The sequence below is a fragment of the Ceratotherium simum genome, chromosome 15 (assembly GCF_057802395.1).
Source record: "Ceratotherium simum simum isolate JZ-2026a chromosome 15, ASM5780239v1, whole genome shotgun sequence".
NCBI lineage: Eukaryota > Metazoa > Chordata > Mammalia > Perissodactyla > Rhinocerotidae > Ceratotherium > Ceratotherium simum.
Window position 1 is genome coordinate 27,553,079 of NC_141914.1, and position 6,136 is coordinate 27,559,214.

The window sequence follows — 6,136 nt, forward strand, 5'->3', positions numbered from 1 at the left end:
GTGTCATGAGTGATAAGGTCCTTTTTCTCTGACCCAGGAATCTTGGGTCTTCTGCCAGCATCCGTGAAACAGTAATAGGCTAACTTCTGAATTTGTAAGTAGGGTAAAATCCAATCCAGACTTGACACCTGGCACAGGCTTGAGGTCAGGTGATATGTGGTGGTAACCACATGAAGCTGTTCAGAGCCCAGGCAGAGCTGGTTGCTGTAGCAGTGGCTGGAATAAGAGGCAAGTAAAGCCAAGGGAATTCAAAGGGGTGATGAGGTGTCCCTATGATTCTCTCTCCTCAAATCTTGTACAGCCACCCTCCCCACTCACTCTTAACTGTGAATGGGAAAACTGGAACCATCAGGCAAGATCGCCATTGACCTGTAGCCACTAAATCCACAAATCTACACACAACTCCACTCATCCTGTTCCCTCTTTCCGTCTCACGACAGAGGAGCCATCTCTCCGCCTATGCAAGACCTAGCCCTTCTTTTGCCTGGGCATGTATATGAAAACGTTCCTTCTCCACTCGACCCTCTCTACTGACACTGAAATATGCCCAGGTGTTCTCCCCTTCCAGTGATAGGTACACTCTAATCTCTCCCCACCTCCTTTCAAAACCAAACTTCTCTACATTGTTGTCTATACAACCACCTCCTTTTCTTCCCTCCCACTCACTCCAGAAGCCACACTAATTCTGCTCACACTGAACCCATCTACTTTTACTGGCGTCACCTAAGACCTCAAAGTTGCTAATTCCTATAGATGTGTATCAGTCTTTATCTAACTGACTTTTCAATAGAATTAGCATGTGCTCACTCCCTCTTTCTTAGAACAGTCTCACTCTTGGCTTCCATGGTACCATACCTGCTGATTTTCCTCCTATCTCTCTGGCCCTTCCTTCCCTCCTCTGCAGCATATTCTTCTCTACCAACCATTTTCTGTGTCCTCAGGCTTGCTCAGACCCATCTCTCTTTTCCTTTATAGGACAGGAAATCTTACCATACCCTCAGCTTTAATCACCAGAAGTAAACATGATTTACAAATTTCAGGTGTTATATAAGTATATTTAATCCTTATATTTATTTTATATAATTTATATTTAATAAGGCAGCACGTTTTGCTTGAAAGAACATGGGCCTTAGACTCCAATCTGGATCCAAATCCTGGCCTTTTCCACTTATTGTCAGAATCCCCTTGGGAAATGTCAACTGCGCTGGTCTCCTCAGGTTCTTCCTCTACAAAATGGTGTCTTATTGGGTGTCTAGAACTGCACATAATCCTTTCCTTTTTTCTTTGTAAATTGGATCCTAGCCTATTTCCTTTCTGAACAGAATAGAGTAGTGAGTCTGAGTTCAGTCTCTAGAGTCAAATAGTCTTGTGCTCAAATCCTGACTCTGCCTCATTCTTCTGACCTTGGGAAAATTACTTAATCTCTTTGAGTTTCAGTTTCCTTCATCTGTAAAATAGGCACAATAATAGTGTCTACCTCACAGAATCGTTGAAAGGATTAAAGGAGACATTAAGCACATAGTACAGTGCCTAGCCCATAGTTAGTTTTCAATAAATGTTAACTCTTGGAAATATTATCATCTCCTACCTTTAGGCAGTCATATTTCAGTTTTGATTAGTTAGAACTCTATAGTTGTCCCCAACCAAGACATAATTTAGAGGTGATGATGAAATTGAATAGCTTGGGGCTCTTGAAACACATTTTACCAAGGTTAATATCAGAATAAGTTAGAATCCTGAGTGTGATTCAGAACAGTATCTTAATCCAAAACCCAGACATTTGATGCTTGTAATTGGGACTTTTTTTTTTTACATATAATAAGTTATATGCATAAGATTATTTTTTTAGAGTGAGGGTGGAGGAATTTAATAGCTTCTGAATTTAACATCCTTACATTTATACCAAAAAGTATATGATTTTTTTTTTTTTTTTTTTTTTTAGAAACTGTTTATTTTCCATCAACCTTATTTCCATTTTAAGTGTTTGTGGAAGAACAGCTTAAGGCCACTCAGTGGTTGTTCCTACCCATTCAGTAGCCTGAGCAGTGGGAGCTGCAAACCTGTCTTCAGTGGCAGGCTGAGCGCTCCATTCTTCAGTAGGGAACTGCTGAACAGGCCCAGAGGGCACCTGCACGCCTTCACACCAGTCTGCCACCTCGGGTTGAGTAGCAGTAAACTCAGGAGAGGAGCAGTCCATTCACCCTGAAATTCCTCCTTGGTCACAGCCTTTTCAGCAGCAGCCTGCTCTTCCTTTTCAATCTCTTCAGGATCTCTGTGGAAGTAGAGATCAGGCATGACCTCCCATGGGTGTTCATGGGAGGTGGTATCCCACATGTGCAGAACTTCCTGGGCAAGTATCCACCACCTCAGACCCACGGAATGAGCTCCCTTGTTTTTGCATGGAATGGCAATGTCCACATAGCACAGAGGAGAGTCTGTGTTACATAGAGCAATGGTAGGCAGGTTAACATAAGATGCCACTTGGAGAGGCTGGTGGTCAGCCCCGGAATCAGTAACCTCCAGAAGTCTCAGCTCCTGGAAGGCTGTCTGGATCTGGTTAGTGAAGGTTCCGGGAGTGAAGCAGCCAACAATAGGAGTGGCTCCAGTGGCAGCAGCAAACTTCAGCACAGCTCGCTGGCCAGTATTCCTGGAGGATATGACACTAACATCAGCCAGGTTTTCAATGGCAACAATAGCACGAGCTGCCAGCAGAAGCTTCTCCCAGGTTCTCTTCAGATTTATGATGTAGATACCATCACTTTTCCTTTTGTAGATGTACTGTTCCATTTGGAAGTTAAGGTTGGTGCCATCTAAGTGGGTTCCTGCTGCAAGGAATTTGAGGACATCCTCCTCCTTCATTTGCACCTCATCGAGGGCTCTGGACATTGTGAAAGTTTCCCTTTTAAGATACACTGAGAACCCAGAGCAATGCCGTATGGGTCCCTCTCTGATTAGCGTGGAAAGAAAAAAAGCATGTGATATTAATAGTGCAGTCTTTGACTAACGTCCAAGTGATAAAAGACTAATACATACATGCAAAAATCACAGTGTCTTTCTTCCTTGATACTGCTCCTGCATCCCTCCTCACCTAGAGCCCCATTACCACAGCAAGCCCATCTAGACATTTATGAGAACCTAGGGATGTGCAGTCGGGAGAGATGTATTGAAAAGCAGAGACAATTCTGGAGAAAGTGACTTGAGAGAGAGAGTGGATGCTAGGATTATCCTAGGCTAGGTAATTTTTCAGCAGCATTTCCAGAAATATTCTGAATTTTAACTTTTCTTCAAATGCTTGAAAATCTGTCATTGAAATTAATAAAAAAAATTTTTTTGGACACAATAGGTAGTCACATAATAGTACATGTGAATAGATGTCCTTTCCTCCTAACTACTGGTTGAAAATCGCTAAAATGAGGGATGGGAGAGAGAGAATGGAAGAAATAGACAACAGTCTCCAAATTTAAAGCAAGACTGTCATTTACTAAGATCTGCAGACAGGAAGAAGACAGAGAAGCAAACATACAGCTGAGGTTCAACTCTCTTAGTACCTTAAGATTATAAACTTTTAAAAATATACCTTTATTCAGAACATATATGTGGAACTAGCATAATAACTTCAGCAAGCCATGAAGGTATTTTTTTTCCTCCGTTAACTACTTTTCTCTGTGGTTCAGGGACGGGAGCATGTAGGCAGGGGGCTCTTGTGACATGGGAACTATGCAAAGGATCATTGAGTGACCCATGGGAATCAATGCCACAGGTCACAGATTTCATGGACTGATTTTTAAAAAATCAATTTTATTGAGGTATAATTTACGTAAAATAAAAATATATCCACTTTAAGTGTACTGTTGAATGAGTTTTCAAAATATGGAACATTTCCATAGTTTTTAATATCTGGTATGCTTCCTGGTCTAGCTAACAGTGCCAGGCAGGGGCCTGGCAAGAAATAGATGGCCCAGTTAAACTGGATAACTTGAGAAGAAGAACTGTTTGCAAAGGCGTGGGCATGGTGTAGGGGAAGCACAAGATGGTCCCTTGTAGCAATGCCAGAGAGCTGTTACCACTCCCGGATCAAAGGAGTGGAGAGGAGGAGGCTGTTACCAGAACCTGGGAAGAGAGGCTGTGAGGCGAGAAAGACTGTGTGGAGAGCACTACCTCACAGGAGCTATGGCTTTCAGTTGAGGGGCACAACCTGCCTGCCAGACTGGGGTGATCCTGCTGGGGAGTCAGGGAGATAAATACTCCAGTCATACTCTCCTCTCTCTCTGATTTCCTGCTAGGGCTCCCCTGGGTATAATTCAACTAGAAGTCAGAAGGTAAGAGAGCCCCCTTTGTTAGTTTTGACAGGTTATCCTCTTGGGGCATTCCTAGGACAAGGGTGAAAATGAGGGGCAGTCAGAAGACATGTGTTATACTGATTAGTGAGTTTAAGGAAAAAGTAGCACTATCTCTTGTGAGAAGGTTGTGAGTGGAGAGGAAAGGCCATTTCAAGCTTAGCAGTTTCTCAGCCCATGCCATATGACCTATATTAGTTAACTGTTGATGTATAACAGTATAACCAGAGTATCTTGAAACAACACACCTATATTATCTCACAGTCAGGAGTCTGGGTACTGCTCAGCTACGTTTTCTGCTAGGGTCTCACAAGGCTGCAACCAAGATGTTGGCCAGGGCTGAGTTCTCATTTGGAGACTCCACTGCGGGAAGGATCCACTTTCCTGCTTACGTCGTTGTTGGCAGCATTCAGTTCCTTGCAGCTGTGGTACAGAGAATTTTAGGTTTTTGCTGGCTGTTAGTTGGAGGCCGCCCTCTGCTCCTGGAGCCCACTCACAGTTCCTTGCCATGTGAGGTTCCCCATCATGGCTTCAAACACTTTTTACCAGAACTACCAACCTGGGAAGCCAAAAAGGTACAGTGGGGAAGAATGTGAAGTACCAAGGGGTTCTAGAAGTAGCAGATCTCAGAAAAACATCAGCAAAGTTTCATCTTCAGAAGGTGAGGACCCCATTGTGAGTGGAACTCCTGTGAGCAAATCTGAGAACAAATAAGGCCAGGCATAAACGCTGGAGGGGGATGGAAGGGGGAGGTAGAAAAGAAAGGTGAGAAAATTACATAGGCCCAGTGGTGGCAGATTTAAGAGAGGAAACTCCTTTAGAAAGCAGAGGGAGTATCCCTTGGTAGCAGCCACTGGTGATGAAGAGAAGGAAGTGGCTGGAGGTAAGAGACTGCCAGAAACAGAATGAGATTCTAGGGTTTATATGGAAAAATAATAAGAATAGCTGGAATATTGTGAGAAAAAAAGAGCAATGAGAGATGACTTGCTGTATCATAAAACTTCAGTAATTAAAACAATATGTTATCAATGGATGAATGGATAACATGCCAATGGAACAGAATAGGAAATCCAGATAGAGACCGTAACATGTATGGGAAAACTGCCAATCTCATATAGGGAAGTGTGATAGTATTGGTTGTGCTGGAAATGGGTTTACTGGAAGTGAGACCACCTATAATTAGCTGACTTTCAAAGCATGAGGCTGTCACTGATTGGTTGGTTTTTCAGAGGTGTGTTCAATGAACCAAGTTGTCATTGATTGATTGGACAGGTTTATAACCTGTTCTGGTGGTTTACATGTTACCATGACTATAGAACAATCAGTCTTTTCCTCAGAGTCTGGGAACTTATTCCCAAGGGGAAATTTTTGTAACTAATTATAAAGAAATGGTCAATTTTTCTAATACATAAAGAGCCCCTAGAAATCAAGAAGAAAGTCCAACAACCCAATAGAAAAATAAGCAAAGAATGCAAACAGAAAAATAAATACCTATGATCCTAGAACACTGATTAAAAAAACAACTTCAACCTCATTCAAAATAAATGTTTTCTAGGGCCGGCCCCGTGGCTTAGCGGTTAGGTGCGCTCGCTCCGCTGCTGGCGGCCCAGGTTCGGAACCCAGGGCGCGCACCGACGCACCGCTTCTCTGGCCATGCTGAGGCCACGTCCCACATGCAGCAACTAGAAGGATGTGCAGCTATGACATACAACTATCTACTGGGGCTTTGGGGGAAAAAAAAAAGAGGAGGATTGGCAATAGATGTTAGCTCAGAGCCAGTCTTCCTCAGCAAAAAGAGG

General features: G+C 43.1%; 1 pseudogene; it reads right to left on the minus strand.

The window, feature by feature from the left end:
• Positions 1-1,934: 1,934 nt before the first annotated feature.
• LOC101408371 (small ribosomal subunit protein uS2 pseudogene) lies at positions 1,935-2,901 on the minus strand (annotated as a pseudogene).
• Between the last annotated feature and the right edge of the window lie 3,235 nt (positions 2,902-6,136).